Below are 23,790 nucleotides of genomic sequence, written 5' to 3' on the forward strand. Positions count from 1 at the left end.
TTACAGACCAATATCCCTGATGAACATAGATGCAAAAATCCTCAATAAAATTCTCGCCAATAGAATGCAACACCACCTCAGAAAGATCATCCACCCAGACCAAGTGGGATTTATCCCTGGTATGCAGGGATGGTTCAATGTTCACAAAACAATCTATGTGTTACACCACATTAACAGACTGCAGAAGAAAAGCCATATGATTACCTCATTAGATGCAGAGAAAGCATTTGATAAAATTCAACACCCTTTCATGATGAAAACTCTAAGCAAACTGGGTATGGAAGGAACATTCCTCAATACAATCAAAGCAATACATGAAAAACCCACGGCCAACATCCTATTGAATGGGGGAAAGTTGGAAGCATTTCCACTGAGATCTGGTACCAGCCCGGGATGCCCACTCTCACCACTGCTATTCAATATAGTTCTGGAAGTTCTAGCCAGAGGTATTAGGCAAGAAAAAGAAATTAAAGGATACGAATTGGGAAGGAAGAAGTCAAACTATCCCTCTTTGCAGATGATATGATTCTTTATTTAGGGGAATCGAAGAACTCTATTGGAACTCATAGAAGAGTTTGGCAAAGTAGCAGGATATAAAATCAATGCACAAAAATCAACAGCCTTTGTATACACAGGCAATGCCAAAGCTGAGAAAGAACTACTAAGATCAATCCCCATCACAATTGCTACAAGACAATCAAATACCTTGGAATAAACTTAACTAAGGACATTAAAAATCTCTATGATGAGAATTACAACACCTTAAAGAAAGAAATAGAAGAGGATATCAAAAAATGGAAAAATCTTCCATGCTCGTGGATTGGAAGAATCAACATCATCAAAGTGTCCATTCTTCCAAAAGCAATTTATAAATTCAGTGCGATACCAATCAAGATACCAAAGACATTCTTCACAGATCTAGAAAAAATGATGCTGAAATTCATATGGAGACACAGGAGACCTTGAATAAGTAAAGCAATCTTGCACAACAAAAACAAAGCTGGAGGAATCACAATACCAGAATTCAGGACATACTACAGGGCAGTTGTTATCGAAACAGCATGGTACTGGTACAGAAACAGATGGATAGACCAATGGAACAGAATAGAAAAACCAGAAATCAATCCAAATATCTACAGCCAACTTATATTTGATCAAGGATCCAAAAACAATCCCTGGAGCAAGGACAGTCTATTCAATAAATGGTGCTGGGAAAATTGGATTTCCATGTGCAGAAGCATGAAGCAAGACCCCTACCTTACACCTTAAACAAAAATTAACTGAACATGGATTAAAGACTTAAATCTATGACCTGACACCATCAAATTATTAGAGAGCATTGGAAAAACCCTGCTAATATAGGTACTGGCAAAGACTTCTTGGAAAATACCCCAGAAGCACAGGCAGTCAAAGCCAAAATTAATATTTGGGATTGTATCAAATTGAGAAGTTTCTGTACTTCAAAAGATACAGTCAGGAAAGTGAAGAGGCAACCGACAGAATGGGAAAAAATATTTGCAAACTATGCAACAGATAAAGGGTTGATAACCAGAATCTACAAAGAAATTATTGCAGCTCAGTTCACAATAGCTAAGACCTGGATCCAACCCAAGTGCCTACCAACAGTAGACTGGATAAAGAAATTATGGTTCATGTACTCTATAGAATACTATACAGCAGTCAAAAACAATGAAACCCGGTCATTTGCAACAAGATGGAGGAATCTGGAAAACATCATGCTGAGTAAACTAAGCCAGTCCCAAAGGGACAAATATCATATGTTCTCCCTGATCAGCGACAACTAACTGAGCACCAAAGGGGAAACTTGTTGAAGTGAAATGGACACTATGAGAAACAGTGACTTGAGCAGCTCTTGTCCTGACTGTTGATGTACAATGTAATACTTTATCCATTTTAGTATTTTTTTGTTCTAGTACTATTGGTTGAACTCTGTAATTAACACACAATTATTCTTAGGTGTTTAAATTTCAACTGAAAAGTGATCCCTGTTAAGAATTTGGAAAACATTGTGCTGAGTGAAATAAGCCATTCCCTAAGGGACAAATACCATATGTTCTCCCTAATCAGTGACAACTAACCGAGCACCAAAAAGGAAACCTGTTAAAGTGAAACGAACACTATGAGAAATGGTGACTTGATCAGCCCTTGCCCTGACTGTTGATGAGCAACTTCATACGTTATCCCTCTTAGTATTTTTTTTTCTTTGTTCTACTTAATACTTTTGGTTGAATACTGTAATCAATACACAGTTATTCTTAAGTGTTGAAACTTAACTGAAAGTGATCGCTGTTAAATATAAGAGTGGGAATAAGAGAGGGAAGAGATGTGCATTCGGGAGGGACATGCTCAAGCTGACTTACCTCAAACGGTAGAGTTAGAAACATACCAGGGGATTCCAATTCAATCCCATCAAGGTGGCATGTACCAATGCCATCTCACTAGTCCAAGTGATCAGTTTCTGTTCACAATTGATCATAATGATAGGACTAAGAGTCAAAGGGATCACATAAACAAGACTAGTGTATGCAAATACTAACTGATAGAATAAAAAAGGGAGAGAACAATTCAACATGGGAAGTGAGATACACAGCAGACCCACAGAATGGCAGATGTCCTAAACAGCACTCTGGCCTCAGAATCAGCCCTTAAGGCATGCGGATCCGGCTGAAAAGTCCATGAGAGTATTTCAGGCATGGAAAGCCAAGACACTCTGGGGAAAAAAAAAAAGAAAAACCACCTAAATTAAAGCTATTGACGAGTGAAATCCCAGTGGAAAGAACGGGTCATCAAAGAAGGAGGTACCTTTCTCTGAAGGGAGGAGAGAACGTTCACTTTGACCATGGCCTTGTCTAAATATGATCAGAGTCAGTGAACTCAGAGGGCTTCCATAGCCTTGGCAACTCACGACAAGAGCCTAGGGTGATTACTGATGCCACAAACAAGAGTGTCAATTTGTTAAGTCAACAACAGGAGTCACTGTGCACTTACTCCTCATGTAGGATCTCTGTCCTTAGTGTGCTATACACTGTGATTTAATGCTTTAACTAGTACTCAAACAGTATTTTTCACTTTGTGTTTCTATGTGGGTGCAAACTTACTTAATATATGCTAAACTGATCTTCTATTTATAAAGAGAATTGAAAATGAATCTTGATGTGAATGGAAGGGGAGAGGGAGAGGGAAAGGGGAGGGTTGCGGGTGGGTGGGAAGTTATGGGGGGGGAACCACTGTAATCCATAAGCTGTACCTTGGAAATTTATATTCATTAAATAAAAGTTAAAAAAAATGAGTAGGAAAATTTTTAACCTGTATAACATTTGTCAATATTTTATTATTATATTACATTTATTTCACAAGTTACCAACTGCATTTCAGAATAAGTAATGTTAAATTACATTCCTAAGTTTAGCTAATAGGTGTTTGTGCTACATGTTCATCTATACTCAGTGTGTCTCCTTGAGGTACTCCTCTGTGATGGAGAACTATATGTGCATACCACCCTTCAGCACTCAGGTATGGTCACATGACTTGCCATAGCCAGTGGAATGTGAGGAGGAATAATGTGTATCAGTTCTGAGCAGAAGTTTAAGTGATAGCATAAGCCACAGTTTACTCTGCCGTCAGAATTATGTTCAGAACACAGCCTGCTCCATTAATCAGGGCTCAGCAGCAAAAAATAATTTGGGACAGAGTTGTTGTCAACCCAGTATGGACAAGTAATGTATGCTAGAAATCAGCCTTATTGTCAGCCACTGACGTAACAGTGTCATTTGTTAGCATCTTATAGGATAGAATCTAGCGTATTCCGAATAACACAGTATCAAAAGCATACAAAGCACAAAACTCAGGCTAACCTCAAGGTCCATGATTGCAGTTCTTATTTTTATGAAGGAAATAAATGTTACAGCATTGAAATTTCTCATCAGGGTTATATTTTTGATCATATGCCTGATACTCATGCATTCAGATGTCTCAGTACTTACTCAGTGAATAAACTATTTTTCACAGTTTGAGACTATCATTTATCTCCTTGCCTTTATTTATTTCCATAAACTAGCAAATAAAAAATAGGGAATGCTATCTAATTTTCTCTCTCTTTTATCTAATAGTCTTCACAATACTCAAGTCCTAGCTTAAAATATCCCTGTTCCCAGTAAATGTCTTGATCAACTCCATGTCTTAAGATAAATCAATACACTGAAAACAATCAAACTAATTTTTGTATCTATATTTAATTACCATGTCCTCATCAACTAATATAGATCTTATTACACTAATGTGCTTTTCAGTGCGTTTTTGTTTCTTTACTTATGAGTAAGATAAACTCATATTCATATGGACCAAAGTGTTGTTCTTACAGTATCTAATACATAGCTTTACAGAAGACCCAAAAGAAGTCATGTTCCAAGGAATATTGTTCAATAACACCTCTACAATTTCCTAAAAATACCAAAATTCCTAATTCCCTCATATAACAATGGCCTTACCATTTTGCTTTTGGCAAGCCTGGGTAAAGTATCAGTCATAAAGATGCTCAGGGACTTTATGGAAAGTCTTGGCAACCAGTACTTTGCCAAAAGGCTAACTATGCAGGAATTTTCCCTATGGTAAATATTTTCAGTTAAAAATAAATGTTGCTTCAGTTTTGGGTCAAGCTGGTTATATAGCCCCAAAAGCTAATAAAAATCATAGTATTTTCAAAAAGTCATTTTGAGTGTTGCTATTAGTTTAACTTTTAATTTAAAGTTCTATTTTATTCTGTTTTCTAGATTATCTTGTGAGTTTTTAAAAAATGCTAACAATGTATTAGCTAAGATTCTAAAAATGGCATCATTTATAGCATAAATATTTCTGCTTTTTAGAACATTGTCGAAATGTTTTAGCTTGCTTTCTGAAGAATAAAGTCATAAGATTTGTACAATTGTTAAATTTAGTTCAAGAAATAGTTACTTTATGGAGAAAATTGATAGTGAAGTTATGATTTGAAATACACATGATTCAAAATCCTTATAATAATTGTTCATATAAAAATTATTTTATGATGACCTAGAGTGATTTTGTGGTGGTATTCTTTCCTGCCCCCACAGGACTTATGTGAGCCTGGTGTATATGCATACATTAGCAAAAGGAAGAAAGCAGATAATTAATGGTGTCATACTTTGCCAATTAGACTTACTCTAAAGCAAGTAATAAATACCATACAACTCCCAAATCCATAGTTTGTTTTATATTCATAATCTATAACCTGATAACCTTGAAATTCCCCAAATAGTTCTTACGTGGAATCTTCTGAAAGTACCTCAGCTAACTAAGATAGGTGATTCTTAAAATTTTATTTATTTCAATTCTATCCAATTCAACTAACATTACACACCCACTCTGTCATTAACTGGTACATTGACCTTCATATAAACTTCCAGATACAACAAAGTAGTTCTAATTGAGCTAGTCTATCTACAGAAAATCACTATAAAAACTTGAGGAAAAAAAATAAAGGCCTCCTAAGGCCATAAGAAAGTAAATAAATGCAGTCCAAAAGTAAAATGAAGTTGGCATTTGAAATAAGGAAGATGAATATATGAGTTTATACTTTTCACAGCTTTTAGCCTAATACAGATTCCACTTAGCACTGTGAGGGCCATCTAAAACTTCTGTAGGAATTTTTAATATTTGAAATTCAAGAACAAGAGAATAGTTTTTTGGACAATTACCATCACTGAAATTTGAAGAGTAAAAGATCATTCCAGAGCGGAACATCCCAAATTGAATGTAAAAATTTCCCCAATACCTTGAACTATGCATGTGCTGTGCAGACAGGGTAAAACCAAAATAATTAAAATACCACCACAGAGTTTACACTTTAATACAGTCAAGTTGATTGCATAAAGAAAAAAATAAAATACGTGGTATCACTTAGAGAAATATAGCCTAGTAAAGTTTTTAAAATATACAATTAAAATAATACAATATCTCAACAAATAAAAAAGAAAATTTCAAGAGAAAATATAATCAATAGACATAAATCTGGAGGCAGCCTAGATGTTGGAATTAGGAGTCATGAATTTTAAAACACCTTTTGTATTTATTCTAGAGGAAGTATAGGAAATATGCTCATAGTGAATAAAAGTAAAACCTCAGCAGAGAAAAAGAAAAATAATTGAATCAAATGTTGATTTGATAAAATAAATATCTGAAATTTAAAAAAAATTACAAGATATATATAACCAATATTATAATAATGATATTTAAGTACTTTAAAAGTACATCAAAGCAAATTATTCAGTCACAAGTTCAGAAGGCAAAACTTAATTAAAATATTGATTAAAGCAGGCACTTAAGTATCTGTGGGTTTGGGCACTAAGTGCAGCGTATCTGCAATCAGAGTTCTAAAAGTAAATCCAAAAGGAAATAATATAATTTTTTTAAGAAATAAAGACTAAAAATTCCTAAAGGTTGTTATTTAGCTTAGCAGATGTTAGAACCTGGGTTTGATTCTAGGCTGTGACTCCTTATTCCATTTTCTTGTTAATGCAGACCCTGGAAGGAAGAGGTGATAACTGAACTGGGTGGGTTTCTACTACCCACTGTGCGACCTGGATCAACTTCCAAACTCCTGGCTTTCATCCTTAGGTCATTGAGGCATTTTTGGAGTGAGCCAGCAGATGAGAGCTGCCTCTCTGTATCTGTATTTTCCTGTCTTTTTGTCTCTCAAATAAACAAATATTTTAAAGTTTTCAAACACTATAAAAATGTCACTTTTCAGATCCATGAAGCTCAGTGAAAACAAGGCAGAATTAATATAAAGAATGTCACATATAGGCACATCACAGTAAAACTACTGTTAGTTAATGATAAGGAAGAAATCTTGAAAGCAACCAGGGGAAAATGTGACATTGCTTACAACAGATTGACAATTTGAATGACTGTGGACTTGTTAAAAGAAAGTATGAGGGCCTGAAGACAGTGGAGCCATGTTATGAAAGTGGGGCAAGAAATTAAATAAGAGCAAAACCCTTCCCTCCAGAATCTTACATTAGACTTTAATTAAATGAAATAAAGTCATGCACTATAAAAGGTTCCTCAGACTAAAGAGAAATGAAGCCAGATGGAAAGTAGATATTCACAAATAAAGAAATCATGGAAACTAGTGATTATCTAGTTCAGCATAAAAGACTAATTTCCTTCCTTTACTTTCTTTATATCTATGATGTACAAAGAAAAAATTGTAATAGTTTATATTAGATTTTAAGAGAGAAAAAATACAGTATGTGTATGACTGCAAAATAAAGTGGGGTTAAAAATAATCTATGTTAATGCTAAAAATTCTGAAATCCATGCATGATAAGGGTCTTCAAAACTTTCATGAAAAAGCATGTGTGCTTATATAGAAGCCATGCTCATCACTTGGAAAGAAAGTACCCGGCATGGTACCAAGAGAATTCGTCACTGGTGATGTTAAGTCAACAGATGTTGAGCTGGAATGACAGTGACAATGAAGAGGAGGATAAGTTGGTTGCAAGACAGGAAAAACAAGTTAGTCATAGAAGAGAAGGAAGAAGCAGCAGCAGAGGAGTCAAACCCCAGAAGGATCCTGGAGTTCTGGTTCACCATCTTCAGAAATGTGAACATGCTGAGGGGGCTCATCTGGGGCTATGATAAACCAAACTTGAAACACCTGCAGGACATTAAAGTGAAGTTCTCAGACCCAAGACAGCCTCTGTCTTCTGTTTTGGAGTTCTACTTTGAACCCAACAACTACTTTACCAACTTAGTCTTGACAAAAATCTACAAGATGAAGTCAGAGCCAGATAAGGCTGATCCCTTTTTCTTTGAAGTTCTTGAAATTGTTGACTGTGTTGAGTGTACAGTTGACTGGAAGAAAGGAATAATTGGGATGGTCAAAACTATCAAGAAAAAGCAGACGCACTAGGGCTGGGAACTGTCAGGACAACCACTAAGAAAGTGCCCAACAAGTTGTTTTTCAATTTCTTCAAGCATCTGGGGATGGAGAATCACTGGTTGAAGACTGAATTCACATTAGCTTCTGATTTTGAGATTGTATACTTCTTCGGTAAGCCAACATCAATGCAAGCTGTGCTCTGCTTCACTGGGGAGGCCACAGAGGCTGATGACGAAGAAGGTGAGGAAGGAGAAGAGGATGAAAGTGACAGGGAGGAAGATGAGCACAATACTGTCATCAACCCTAAGGTGTAATCTTTGTCTGTTAATCATTCATGCATTTCTTCTTATTTTTCAAGATTTACAGAGAGAGCGAGGTCTTCCAACTACTGGTTCACTCTTCAAATTGACACAATGGCCAGAGCTGAGCTGATCTGAAGCCAGGAGCCAGGAGCTTCTTCCAGGTGTCCCACGTATGTTCAGAAGCCTAGGGCACTGGGGCTACTTCCACTGCTTTCCCAGGCACATTAGCAGGGAGCTGGATCAGAAGTGGATGCCACCATGCCAGCTCTTCATTCACGAATTTCTAAAAAGAGCCTAATAAGGACACGGTCAGGACGCTGGCCTGTGGGCAGGGGCCTCACCCTAGCCACAGCACAACTGTATTAGAAGTATTTACGAGGTCTAACTTATTTTCAAGTGCATGGTTTTCACATTGACTTCCTTTATCTTATTTTGCTTAACTCGAACAGTGGCAAGGGAAATGCATTTCAGAAGTAGGCAGTTGAGTTACAGCACCCTCTCTACAGTCTTGGTGTCTGCAGCTCTGGACTTCACACGCCCTGCGTGGGTGGAAGTGTGGGGGGATCGCTTAGTGAAAAGGGCAGAAGCCTGGTGGTGTCCCAGGACACTTGGCAGAGACTTCCCTTTCATTTGAAAACCCCATACCCCACCAGAGGCACTGACCCTGGGAGCACGCTCTGGTGGCTGGGACCTCGTCCGGTTCACGTGGAGTGAGGTCCTTCCCTCAGAATCTGCTCCCTGGGTTTTGTTTTCTAGGGCCTAGAGGGCAGGGCTCACACTGTTTCTGCCGCAAAGGCCTCTGGGTTCCTCCTATTTATTACTGCATTGGCACTCGCGCCCTGCCATTTGCTAGAACCACGGCAGTGACGGCCTGGAAGATGTGCCGTCGCACAGGAGCCTGTTGTCCTAATGGGAGACCACCACGCGCTGCTCCTGAACGGTGTGGAGTTGTGGCCACAGAGCCAGGTACCATGGTCTTCTTGGTGAGGGGGCTGGTTTTCAACTCTGCAGGTGAATGGCCATGGTGCTTTCTCAGTGACCCTGCTCACCCCTGCCCTGCATTAATTCTGTCTTAAAAACGCTGGGTATGGAGTGACTTGTCGGCAGGCAGCTGGCGTGGGGGTTATGAGTGTGTGACAGAGGTTTCTGGCAGCTGGAGACGGCCGTGTTTGTGCTTGACCAGGCGTGTAAAGTGTGCTCAGCCTTAGCTTGTAACACATTTGTAACTGAATATGGTGTTTTCAATTTGTACAGAATAGTTAGAATATTCTATTAAGTTGTGAAACCTGAGGAAAAAAAAAAAAAACAAGATGAACCTTCTGACGCTGGCACAGTCTTTAACACAGATGCATTTCTGTGCTCAGAAATGAAGCATATTTTGTGGCTGTTATCAGTTACTGTTGTAAATTTTCTGGTCCATATTTAGACTCAGGTAGTGCAGAGTATGGTGAGAAAAATGTTTGCTGTCTGTCAAGAAAGAATATTCAAATACATAAAAATATATAATTATCATGAGGGAACTTCAAAATTGCAGGAAAATCAACATAATTTTCTCAAGCATTTATTTTCTAAGCAAAGAGCAAGCACAGGGAAAAAAAATAAAAGCAGAAGGAAGGCTGAAGAAATCAGGTGCAGTCTCTCTATGGTCCATAACCCTGTTTATTCCCAAGAAAACTCTTTTCTTGGAGGAGAATTTAAAATGCACTGCAGCTGGTGGGGAGGTGGTGGGGAGGGGGGTTCTGCAAAAAACCAATTTCAGATTCACTTTTAAAAGGGCATGGAGGATTGCCAATTTAGTTAAGCGTTTCAGGGGATCCTAATTTGGTGTCAGGGTTTGACTGTTGCTGGAAGGATCCTTGGTGATTCAGCCAGTTATATTTGGTTTTAGGTGGTATAATTTTAAGTAACTTTGAATTGAGTTTTGTGCTGTTTCTGCATCATTAATATCATTGCTTTTTAAAAGCCATCACAAGGAGCACACAGTCTCTTTTTTTTTATTTTTTGTAGGGTGTCAAATACCATTGAGTGAGCAATATTCACAAAGTAGGTGAAGGTTGGGGGTGGGAACTGCCAACATTGCTTAGCTTCCCTGCATTCTTTCCTCAGAAGAAAACCCTAGTAATAGTTTACAGCTGTTCTTTCCTCAAAAGAAATGCCTGAGGATAAGCTGGTAAGCTTTCACTACTGGCACCCCTTGAAATCTTGCCCACCTTAAAGATTTAAATTCATCAATGGCAGAGACTTCAGGTTAAGTATCTTTCTACCCCATCCAAATTCCCCTTTTGTATTTAGATTATTCATTTTCCAACAGTCCACAGAAAGAAAATCTTTGGCTAATACATTGTTCAGCTTATCATTCCCCAAAATAAATAATTGGGAACGCTGCAAATGTCTACATGAATGATAGCTAAATATTTGTAGCCTTAATCAAAATACTATCACAGAACATTTAAGTTCCACTCTCCCTGTTTCTTGCTGCTAGGCAACTTGGCTATAACACATCTTTGTAATCTGAAAAGAGCCCACTGCTAAAACTACTGAAATGAAGTTTTTAAAGCTGCAGAATGAAGTCTGAGATGGCCTGATATGTTTCAGCTTGTGTGGAAAGAGCTGTGAAATCTAAATCCTATCTAAACGAAACCCTTTTTAATTCACTCACCTAAATGTGAGACTCTTTAGTTATTGCATTTCTCTGATCCTACTGAGCATTGGTAGAATTTAGAGGTGTTAACAATTGACTTCTTTCTGGACTTACTGTGATTTGTGGAGCATAGAACAGAAAACGCTAAAACTTAACTGCATGCCAGTGGCTCATTAGATACGTTGACTTTTTAATAACCTCCACAGATGTACACTCTGGCTGAATGAGATCTCATAAACACCATTTTGATAAAAATGCATTCATTTTATGTCTCTCTGAATAAAGCTTCCCACAGTGATCCATTATACTGCTTAAAGGTTTAGCCTTTTGTGGAATTTAAGAAAATATTTTGCTTTCCAAATGAGGTGCATTTCTTTTGTTTATGCTGTGGGAGCTGAACTGATTTCTGGATCAATGATTTCAAGCCATTTATGAGTGGGGATTTGCAAATTTCAAAGCAAAGATTTAGAAAGCATAATTGTATCAATTGCTTCATATTTTCACAAAAGGAATGTTATAATTCAAAGCCATTATTTTCCTATTTATGATACTCAAATACTGTGAATGGGAGTGGTTTCTGGCTTACTGTTTTAAGCTGCCAACTACAATGTTGGTATCCCATATAGGTGCCAGTTTGAGTACCAGTTGCACCACTTCTGATCCAGCTCCCTTCTAATGAGCCTGGGAAAGCAGCAGAGTATGGCCCATGTGCTTGGGCCTCCCTACCCACATGGGAGACCCAGATGAATATCCTGTCTCCTAGCTCCTAGCTCCTAGCTTATGCCTGGCCCATGCGAGTCTCACCGCTGGCCATTGTTTTGGAGGGTGAACCAGTAGATGGAGATGGATCGATCTCTCTCTCTCCTCCCTCCCCCGTAACTCTGCCTTTCAAATGAATATCTTAAATATTAAGTACTATGAATGAAATTGTAAACTCACAATAGAAAAATAACTAAGGCTTGATTTTCTTTCATTGAGATCACCCTTTTCTTATGTTAGTGTATCATTCTGTACAATAACCTGACTTTTTATAGTTTTTCATTGAGAAAGGAATTTGGTGTTCAAATGCTATTACTCAATATTTCCTGTTTCTAATTTGGAAAAGCAAAGGAATTTAGCCTTATTTAGTTGTTATTTCCATTCCAAACATTCTAAAGTCTTTGGCATGTTTATTATTCCCAACTTGTAAAAGTAAATCTTGATGATTTATTTTGTGCTTTTTATTCTTTGATTGAAGCTTATGAACAATTTATAAATACTGATAAATTTATCAATCTCATTACAGTCAGTTGTATATGTTAAAAGCAATGGATTTGAATTATTGTAATTGTGACACTATTTTATTAATGGAGAGAAAGCCTGTTTCAAGGCATAATCACCTGTATTTCATAAAAATAATGCATAAGTTGTTTTCTATAGAACTCAGAACTCTCCACGAGAAGGAAGGTGCTAATTAGACATCCTAATCAGTGTGGAACAGTGTTGAGTAGATTGTGCTTTCCATTCAATTCTCACCTTCCTTTATATATGCATCAGAGTTAAAGTACTTAGTGGCAGATAAAAACATCTTCACACAGCTTAGACTTTGAGAGGAGAGAGGTACAGCACTAAAGTAAAATCTTACCTTCACTGAATTATATCTTTCCTCTGCTTTACTGATCCTTTTCTTCATCTTGCCCAATGCTTTTTTTTTAATTTGTTCCCAATATTTTTTATTTTTTTAATTTATTTGAAAGGCAGAGTTTACAGAGAGAGAATGAGAGGTGGAGACAGAATAAGAGAGAGATCTTCCATCCACTTGTTTACTCTGCAAGTGGTTGGAGCTGGGCAGGTCCAAAGCAAGGAGCCAAGAGCCTCTTCCTGGTCTCTTATGTGGGTGCAGGGCCCCCAGCACCTGGGATATCTTCTGCTATTTCCCAGGTACGTTAGCAGGGAGCTGGCTCAGAAGTGGAACATCCTGGACTTGAGCCAGTGATATGGGATGCTGGTGTCACAGGCAGTGGCTTTACTCACTGTGCTACAATATTGGCCCCTGATGCTAAGTTTTTATGTGAAGCCTTGATAGAAGTCAGATCCCAGTGTTTTATTTTTGGGACCCTGTTCTTGGATTATTAGAACTACAGCCATATTTTTGATGGTATAGAACCATATAAATTGTAAGCCAAAGTGCAAATTTTAAAGTAAATACCCCACTAGTATTTTTTGTTCACTAAAAACAGTCTACTTAATGCATTATCTTACTCATACTGTAGTGTCAATGGGAAGGAAAACTGATAAGAGTTTTTTTTTATGCAATATGCCATGCATATAAAAGTATGTATGTTTTATATTTTAAATATACATATAAATAGACTAAGTGGGTTATTTTTATATTTATGTGAAAGATGTATGAATATTTCATAAATTAATAAAATGAACATTTCCCTATAAAACATCAAACTGGAGAACAAGAAACCATATTGTAAATATTTCTATTGTAATGTAACTATTACAATGTAGTATAACTACTACCAAGCCATATTCATTCAGTAGATTACATTCTGGCTTCCCTCCTATTTCCTGGAACATAATTTTTTCATCTATTATTGTGAGTTAATGTTGCAGTTCTAAAAACTGTTTAGATATTTAGCAATGCAGGTGAAGAACTTGAAATTATGTACCTGAATAAAGGAAAAGAGAATTACCAGTCATTGAGGATACTTCAGACTTGTAAGTCTTTATACCTCCCAGTGGCCCTCTACCTAGTATGTATGAAATTCCAACTCTACTTTCTCTTTTCCATCTACAACTCTGTTCAACTGTATTTCTAGTTTTTCCTTTTTGAAAATTTTCCTTGGTTTAATTATATCCTACTATTCCCATGTTTCTGGCTTTGCTAGAGCAATTTGATCCTGATTCCTGGTAATATCACTGCTAGATTGCTCAATTTTGGTGTTTCATATCTTTATCTGATTTTTGAGTATAATCTATTCTTCTTTAAAAAACTAAAATATAATGATAAACATTGATAGTGATGAGGATAATTATGATGATGGGAGAGATATATTATGGCCCACAGACAATAGTGAATTATGTACAATATTTAATTTTATAATAATTGTTAGGATGGCAGTTTTAGTGCCATTTTCCAGAATAGAAAATGGAAGATTACATATATTAAGTAAACTATCTACATTTACATAACTAAGAAGTATTGGAACTAAGATATAACCACAGTGTGACTCACCACCCTGCTCTTCTATCTGCTAATTCTCCTCCCTAAGTAGAATTTACTGTCAAGTGTGTGTGAGGCACATGTGATATGTTTCATAAATCACATCTGCATATAAAGAGAGTGTCATGAAGATACCAGCTGTAACTTGATCATCTATCTCTTCTTCTTTTTTGTAAGCATCCTGCGCCTTTGGGGATTGAATTCTCTCTATGTTGCAATCCCCACTTGGAACCCATGTTCAAGGAGTAAGAAGTTTCCAGATATTGGTAGAATATTGGTAGATACTGGTTGAATAACACTCTAAAGTACCCTATGCTACCCAGCTCCTGAGTGCTGAGTTTATGAATATCTACTTGCTTATTGATTTGCCACTGATGTTGATTTTAGGTGTAAAGGTAAAAAATATGCGTAATGAATTTAACCAGTCAAGAAACAAAACAGAATTATATTATAGGACTTTAGTGTGCACACATGTGTATATATATGCATATGCCTGTGTGCATATATGTACACACATATAGTCTTCATTCAAGTATCACAAATAATTCATTAAATGTTTAAATGCCACTTGTTTTCCAGCTTTGATTACATTTGTAAGGCCCTAAAAGGAGAGCGAGAGATTGAGAGGAAGGAAGGGAGGGAGGGACAGATAAAACGAGGGAGGGAGGAAGGAAGGAATGGAGAAAGGAAGGGGGAAAGGGGATTGGGGGAAGGAGGAAGGAGGGAAGGGAGGGAAGATTTCCATCTACTGGTTTATTCCCCAGTTGTGTGTAACAGGGCCAGGGCTGGTCCAAGCTCCATCCAGTAGCAAGAATTCAGTCTAGGTCTCCTATATGGGTGGCAGGGACCCAACTATTTGATCCATCATGTATTGCCTCTCAGGGTGTGTATTAGCAGAAAGCTAGAATCTGAACTGGAGCCAGGTCTGCAACCTAGGAACTTCAATATGGATTGCTGGTATCTCAAACAGGATCTTAACCACTGTTCCCAACACCTGCCCCTCACTGATGGTGTATATTTGATTTCAGTTAAATATTCTTGCCTGCCTAAGATATACTATGTGTGAGTATTTTTGACATTATTCATCCTGACAATTGATAGAACATAAAAATCAGTGGAATACACAACTATATCTTTTAAAAGCACATCTGAAAGGTGATTGAAATTAATTCAAAGAAAATAATAATATTTGATTCAAATGTGAAAATGTAGTAAGGGAAAATTAAAGTCAGAAGTTTGCTAAGTAGAAAGTCAAAAGAAATAGTTAATACAAGCAATCTATATCTCTCTCTCAGAATGAAGTGTGAAAATTTTGGCTAAGGTTACAATAAGATTCCACTATGACCACCTAGACAATTTCCTGAAACCATTTTACTCTGTATAAGAGCTCACCCAGCTGACCCTATCTGGGAGAAAGGAGCCGAGAAAAGTTAAGTGTATTGATTCCAACAACTAGGCCGTACACTTACAGCAAACATACATAACAGGTGTTTTTTCAGCCATAATAGCCTTTGAATTACTAACCCTGACAAAGATTCTTCATCAGTTATTTATTTAAAGAAACTCCCAGGACAAATCATTCACATACAGTATGATTCTGAAATATTGGTCTCTGCGTATTCACCTACTGAAGAATGAGAGAAGAGAGGAGAAAAGGATGGAGAGAACGAATGCAAAACATCATCAATAGGCACTTTATTGGTTTATTGTTGTAAATTATATATATCTAGTATGTCCTTTTTAAACTTCCTTAATATCTAAGTGCTTGGCTGGGGGATTATATCATTTACTGCGGAAACCCTAACAAGCAAATGCAAATTCCCATTTAATAAAACCGATTATAAGTCCTAGTAGGAGGCCAACATATTTCAATAAATAATTGCTGCAACACAGGCTAAGTACAATGAGAGAATTTAGTCACGTCCTTGAATATATTATGATTACTTCTCGGCTAAACAAACTCAGACAATTTTCATCACACAATGTTTAAAGGTAGAAAAATACATAACCTTTAGTTAAGATGTTGGTGTGATACAATATTGCTATTTCAGAAGATATTTTCTCTTGATCTTAAAGTTCTTTTCCAAATGACTACTTATTGGTGAGGCTGAGAATATGGACTTTGGGGTCAGGGTGATCTGAGATTATAATTTGCAGGGCAATCTTTAACAAATCTCTTAATCTTATTAGGCTTCTTATTCACCATTTGTTAAGTGGGGATTACAAATTTTCATAGCAAATTGAGTTATTGTAAAGATTATTATTAAGTTAGCTTCATTTGAGAAATTACCATACATCACACGTGTGATCCTTGCAAATCATTTATTAATTAGCATCTTTGTCTTTCTTATAATAGAAACTAACATTTGAATCTTAGAAGATTCTATAACCTTTCTAAGGCTACAGAAGTTTGAAACCGTGATTTAAATTTAGGAAGTCTCACCCTGGAGAAGGGTTTTTCTTATGCACCATGATAAACTATCATGATATCACAAGTATATGAACAATGTTTGATATTTGGCAAGTGCTAAATGCTAGCTTTAATTCTATGAAAAGTTTGTCCATTGTTTTCAGGCTTTTATTATCCCTAACATGAACTCCTCTTTCAATCTTTCATTCAACTCCTCTTCAATCTGTTCATTCAATAAATATAGTTTAAGTACCTGTTATGTGCCCAGCTTTGTTCTTGTTTCTGAAAAGTAGTGAATAAAAAAAAAGAGTAAATTCCTCACTCTGTAGTGCTTCAGCACTAGTATGTGGGAGGAGATATATAAAAATAGGATATATAAGCATAATTATAGTATATGTGATATAAATAATAAGGAAAATAACAAAGCAGGACAAAGGAATAGAAAGTGTCAGAGTATGTAACAGGAGATGAACTAAGAAATACTTCCAATCAAATATTTATGAACCTCAGTTTGTTCATTCAAAATTTGACAATAGTGATATACTGATAATCTTATATGAGAATCAGAGTAATAGATGTTAGTGCACTGTAAGTTATATAATTAAAATATATCATATCAAATGGAGAATAAGCTATGCATTTCACATTTAGTTTAGAGCAAAAAGTTTCAGAAGGACCAAGGAAAGTCACAGACAGAAAAAGCAAAAATATTATGGCCCTAGAGGAAAGTTATGTAAGAGTGGTGTTTTGAGTTATAATATCATTCATTGCTCATAGGAGAGGACTTCAGAGTGTTCATAGAAAAATGACATTAAAAGATATTTTGGTGCAAAATCTTGAAATCCGTGGAGGGTCTTTATTTTTATTTATTTACTTATTTTACATAATTACATTTTCCATGAACATTATAAGAACCATTTGTATGTTCAACAACATTTTATAATTTCACTAGTAATGCAGATTAAAATATTCAGCAGGTAGCTCTAATAATGTCACAGTATCAAATCGAAGTTGTAAGTTTTGATGTTTATTCTATACTTGGATTTTTATTAGTGTAACTTGCAAAGTATTCCTCTAGGGGTCAGACCTCTCTCAACTCATCCCATGACCTCTGCAAATAATTTCTTTCTGAGGGAATAATTTATTTTTCTTTAAAATTATATGTTAAAAATAACAAAGTAGAATTAAATATTGCCATGGGCAATGTGAAAAGTGAAATTAAAATCCATCTAGAAGAAACTATGGCTCCATCAAGTAACATTCTTATATCCATATTCCCATTCTTCACTCCCATCTAATTTCAGCTTCTATTAGATCTGACTTCATAGAGAAAAGTTAGTAGTGGGGCCCAAGTAGGGAACGGTCTTCTTTGGGTACTTGTTTGCCTGTGCAGTGTCTGTTAATTAAGGTAAAGTTCAAGTATTCATGGAAAGAATTTTTTTTTTACATACACTTAGGAATATATAGCTGGAATATATAGTGCACAAACCCAGAGAATCAAAGTATTGGAGAGTCACAGAATCTGATCAGGAAACAGCAAGAGGTCAAGAATTCAGATTTGCTGCAAGAGGAAAATGACAAGTAACTTGGGTCATAATAATTAGTAGTCATCATGTAAAAAGGATATCTGAAATTAAGTACTTTTCACCCGGAAAAGGACCAAATTCTTTGTATCTCCAGCTTACAGGGTGGCAATTTACCTTCTGAAAGTTGACACACAGCTGCCATAGGATTATGTTTTCTTATGATTAATAAATCCTGGCACTTTTGTTGTTCAGAGCTTCAGCAATCACTGATGGATGAAATTAGAAATAGATGAAAAGACAGGCTAGTGATATTTTCCCTTCTACAACTTTGAAAGCAAAGTTCTTTGAAGAACTCTTTCTAATGAGTCATCTGTTTCTTCCTGCTCCAGTCATTCAGCAACACGGGGGCTAAAGCCAGACAATATAGCCTCACCTCTGCATAGGTATGATAAACTGACATAAGAAAGAGATAAGATTGGCCGGCGCCGCGGCTCACTAGGCTAATCCTCCACCTGCGGTGCCGGCACTCCGGGTTCTAGTCCCGGTTGGGGCACCGGTTCTGTCCCAGTTGCTCTTCTTCCAGTCTAGCTCTCTGCTGTGGCCCGGGAAGGCAGAGGAGGATGGCCCAAGTGCTTGGGACCTGCACCCACATGGGAGACCAGGAGGAAGCACCTGGCTCCTGGCTTCGGATCAGCACGGCTCCGGCTGTAGCGGCCATTTAGGGAGTGAACCAACAGAAGGAAGACCTTTCTCTCTACTCTCTCTCTCTCTCTCTCTCTCTCTCTCTCACTGTCTAGCTCTTCCTGTCAAATAAATTAAAAAAAAAAAAAAGAGATAAGATCACAACAGAGATTGAAATAGCTGTCTTCCAAAATATTTCAGTACTACACATCTAATCCGGAGTTTGCATCTGCTCTTCAGATTCAAAAACAGCATTCTAAACTCATATCAACTCAGTGTTTCTCATATCAAAAACCTAGTATATTCTTGTTCCTGTTATGTTTGTTCTCCCATTTTCCTCTCCTATTCATACCTCTTAGTCATTAGATCTAAGAATCATCCAATATGGAACAAATTTAGGTATTATCTGAGTTTTTTTTAAGTCTCACATAACTAACTAAGCAAGTACTGAATCCCGACAGTTTTCCCTGTTAATGAGCTTTCATGTGTATCTTGAGCTGTTGTTTTCCATTGTCATTTTTCTGGTTCAAGTTTTCTTATCTTTTCCTTGAAATACTGTACTTGACTCTTAGGGTCTCCTTTCTAATATTTTTCACCTCTTAATCCTCTTCATTTGTTGATCTTTCTGAATAGAAAAAGGATCTATGCAATTGCCTACTGATACTATTTGATATTTCTGCCTCATAAAACTTACATATTGAAATCTAATCTTATTAATATTGTTACTGCCAACCACGTATAATGTTTCAGACATATTGTATATGTAAGTAGAACTATACTGAATGATCTGTGTTGTTAGCCGAATGACCTCCTATTTGTTCATTAAGACCCTTCAGTGTGGGTGTGCACTGTGGCATAGTGGGTAAGGCGGCCACCTACAGTGCAAGGCATCTCATGTGGGCACTGGTTCATGTCCTGGCTGCTACACTTCCCATCCAGCTCTCTCCTATGGCCTGGGAAAGTGGTGGAAGATGTCCCAAGTCCTTGGGCCCCTGCACCCACATGGGAGACCCAGAAGAAGCTCCTGGCTCTTGGCTTTGTACTTAGCTCTGACCATGTGGCCAACTGGGGAGTGAACAAGCAGATGGAAGACCTCTCTCTGTATATGCCTCTGCCTCTCTGTAACTCTGCCTTTCAAATACTAAATAAATTAATCTTTAAAAAAAAGACCTTTAAGTGTAATATATATAAAAGATTCCTTAATTTTACACCTCAGATAAATATGGTTTCTGTCTCCTTTGGGCTATCATTGTATTTTGTATTTAACTTTAAATTTGAAATTACAGTAATTTGCCACAATTATTTATTTTTATCCATCTTCATTTTAGAATGTACATGATGACAAGGGAGCAGTTTTTATGCCTTTAAATAGTAAACACTCTGCAGAATCCTCTACCAGTGCTTGGTATATAGTAGACTCTTAGTGAATATATAAGGAATGTTGAAACACATGCCTTTAGATTCATTTGATTCCACTATTAATGACAGTTTACATTATTGAACATATTGTATTTTGTTGAAAGTAATGCCTATATATGCTCTTTAAACAATACAATGTATAATTTTAAAATGGATACCGTTGTTACTTCTCATATTTGATTATGCAAAGTAGTTGATCAGTGTTCACAGTAATTATGTCATAAATATATATGTGTATGAAATGTGTGTGTATGTGGCTGTGATCTGCAGTAAATATCTTTAATTTCATCTGGGAAAAATAGTACCCATAACATAATAATTTGAAGATATTTCTTCAACTTTAGAAATTCCTCACCTTTAGATTGGTAGAAAATTTTAATCCCAACAAAATGGTGTTAAATTATTGTTTTCCCCAAAATTATTAACAAGTATTTGAGGGACTGACATTATGGTGCAGCGGGTTAAACCCCAGCTATGACACCAGCAACCCATATGAACACTGGTTCTTATTCTGGGAACTCCATTTCCATTCCAATCCATGCTAATATTCCATGCTAATAAAAGCCACGGAAGTTGACCTAAATACTTGTGCCCCTGCCACCCACTTGGGAAACTTGGATGGAGTTCCAGGCTCCTAACTTATCCTAGCCCAGTCTTGGGTCTTGCAGCTATTTTGGGGTAAACTAGCAGATGGATCTCTGTTTCTCTTTCTTTCTCACTCTCTCTCTGTTTTTCTTTCTTTCTATATATAAAAAAACAAATCATTTTTGTAAAATAAAAGGTATTTGAAATCGAATTTAAAATGGGAAATATAGACTTTTGCATAATAATTTTCATTCATATAAATACTAGATAATACAAACACATACATAGGACCACTATTTTATCAACTTGCTGTAACTTTGAAATATTGCATGTCATGAGGATCTTAAGACTATACTTTTCAACGAAAAGCAGTGCAGTTTTATATTTCAAATGAATAAACAATAATGAAATATCCATGCTACCACCAAATAACACTCTGATATTTATGACCAGATTTAGCAGTTAAATATCAAAAATATATATTTTTTGCTTGGAGATATTACCTTCCACTTTTACATACTAGTGAGCTTCAAAAAGTTCATGGAAAATAAAATTAAAAGATAAGTTTATTTTAGAATTTATGCATAATGCAACCTTCAAAATATTCATGGAAAATGATGAAAAACTATACATGGGCCGGCGCTGCGGTTCACTAGGCAAATCCGCCTGTGGCACCGGCACCCCGGGTTCTAGTCCCAGTCGAGGTGCCAGATTCTGTCCCGGTTGCTCCTCTTCCAGTCCAGCTCTCTGCTGTGGCCCGGGAATGCAGTGGAGGATGGCCCAAGTGCCTGGGCCCTGCACCCACATGGGAGACCAGGAAGAAGCACCCGGCTGCTGGCTTCGGATCAGCACAGTGCACTGACTGCAACACGTTGGCCGTAGCAGCCACTTGGAGGGTGAACCAACGGAGAAAGGAAGACCTTTCTCTCTCTCTCTCTCTCCTCTCTCACTTACTAACTCTGCCTGTCAAGAAAAAGAAAGAAAAACTATACATGGATTTCAAAAACCTTTGAGTCCTTAATAAACTTATATTTAAATTACACTTTCTATCAATCTTTTGAAGGATCTTCTTACATTTCAGAGAGACAAGACATCTAAGTATCTATGAAATCAACAAAGAATGCTAATAGACTAAGTAATTACTACTTTTGCACCAATAGAATATTGCAACATGTAGCATCTCTGGTCTATTATTAATTTTCTTATATTTTCCTGTTAAAATATCCCATGTGCATTTATATAAATATATGTAAAATATTTATGTGTGTATTCATGTTTATATGTATGCATACCTATGTGTGTGCATTTCAACTGGTGTGGTTTAATTCATGACAATTAGAAACAAAAATATCAAATTTAAAAAATATTTAATTCCAGAAAATTATGTTGGAAAGTTGTTTCAAATTATCTGCTGAAGTCTGATCACTGACTTGACACAAATTTGAAATTTGCACATACTCTATACTCAATAGCTACATTGAAGCTGCCTCAGCTTTAATGTGGAAGCCCAGCACTGAGAAAATATAACACTTGTATGAATGACTCATTTCTTAGCTCTTCAATTCTTTATAAACTAGAGTCAAACATTTGTATTTTTATCTATTTTATAAATAGCATGCATATTTTACAAGTGTGAAGCAAAGCAAATAAAATGCCTCAAGGAAAATGGAAGAATTTTTTAACAACTTGATAAAGTTGTGATGCTAATAGCACAATAATTATTACCAGGCACATACTAGAAATATCTTTTTATGTTTTCCTGAAATCTAAAAAAAGTGGACGCCTATACTGTAAGTTTAGGGAACTTTTAGCCCAGCACCTAGCTCCCACTGTCTTCTTACATAAACTTGCAGATTCAATTAGTCTATTTTTTTTTAAAGATTTATTTATTTATTTGAAAGGCAGAGTTAGAGAGAGAGAGAGAGAGAGAGGTCTTCCATCCTCTGTTCCACTCCCCAAATGGCCGCAGTGGCTGGAGCTGGGCCGGTACGAAGCCAGAAGCCAAGAGCTTCTTCTGACTCTTTCACTTGGGTGCAGAGGCTCAAGCATTTGAGCTACCCTCCACTTCTTTCCCAGACATGTTAGCAGGGAGCCGTGCTGGAGGTGGAGCACCTGGGATTCAAACTAGTACCCATATGGGATGTTGGCTCTGCAGGTGATGGCTTCACCTGCTATATCACAGACCCCAAATTAGTCTATTTCAAATGCACATAGTTGATTGTCAGTATTCATAGATTATTTTTTAACTTATCCACTTGCCAAAACTTATTTGTAGACATAAAATAAACATGCAAAATACCTTTGTGGTCACTTGCACAGAGCAGTGATCTGTGCAAAATCTGTGTCACCAGGTAAGCATGTTCCCAGCTGGTGTCTCACAAAGTGTAGTTCTGCCTTCTTGTTCCAACTTTCACACTGCCAGCTAAATTCCTTCTTCCTGTTTGTGCAGTTCTACAGTTTTCGTATTGTGGTGTTTTTGCTAGTGATTTCACTGTTTGAAATGGTTCCCAGTTATAGTGCTGAAGTGCAAAGAAGGTGGTGATGTGTTTTGCAGAAGTACATGTGTTAGATAAGCTTCAGTTTGGCATGCAGTTTAGTACTGTTGGCTGTGAATTCAGTGTTCATGAATATAATACATAAATTAGATGCTTATATATGAATATGCACACGCAAGCACACACTGATGGAAATGTTATGATTACAGGCTTTTCAGGATTTAACCATTTGTTTCACTTAATATCAGTGGTTTAGTATTTACTAACTCAATATTCATGGCAACTCTATAGAACACAGTGCAAATAATGACAATCAATTATTTGTATTTCATCTGTTCTTGTGAGTCTCCCTCTGAATTTTGTCAAGAGAAGTTGGCGATTGTTTGCTCATGGGTATCTAAATTGGCATAATACAACAACAGCAGGAATAATAGTATCATAATATGTATTATTATATATACCATAATATTAATACTATGGTACTATTAATAGTACCTTAATATGTACATAATGCCACATGTGGTATAAGAAGCTTAATATATTATATTTCAAATTATTGTTAGACACGTCTATAGTTTGGTTATATATTTCCTATA

At 36.6% G+C, this 23,790-nt stretch overlaps 1 pseudogene; it reads left to right on the forward strand.

The window, feature by feature from the left end:
* The first annotated feature begins 4,945 nt into the window (after positions 1–4,945).
* Positions 4,946–11,866, forward strand: LOC127483308 (nucleosome assembly protein 1-like 4 pseudogene; annotated as a pseudogene).
* The last annotated feature ends 11,924 nt before the right edge of the window (positions 11,867–23,790 follow it).

This window comes from Oryctolagus cuniculus, chromosome 1, assembly GCF_964237555.1.
Source record: "Oryctolagus cuniculus chromosome 1, mOryCun1.1, whole genome shotgun sequence".
NCBI lineage: Eukaryota > Metazoa > Chordata > Mammalia > Lagomorpha > Leporidae > Oryctolagus > Oryctolagus cuniculus.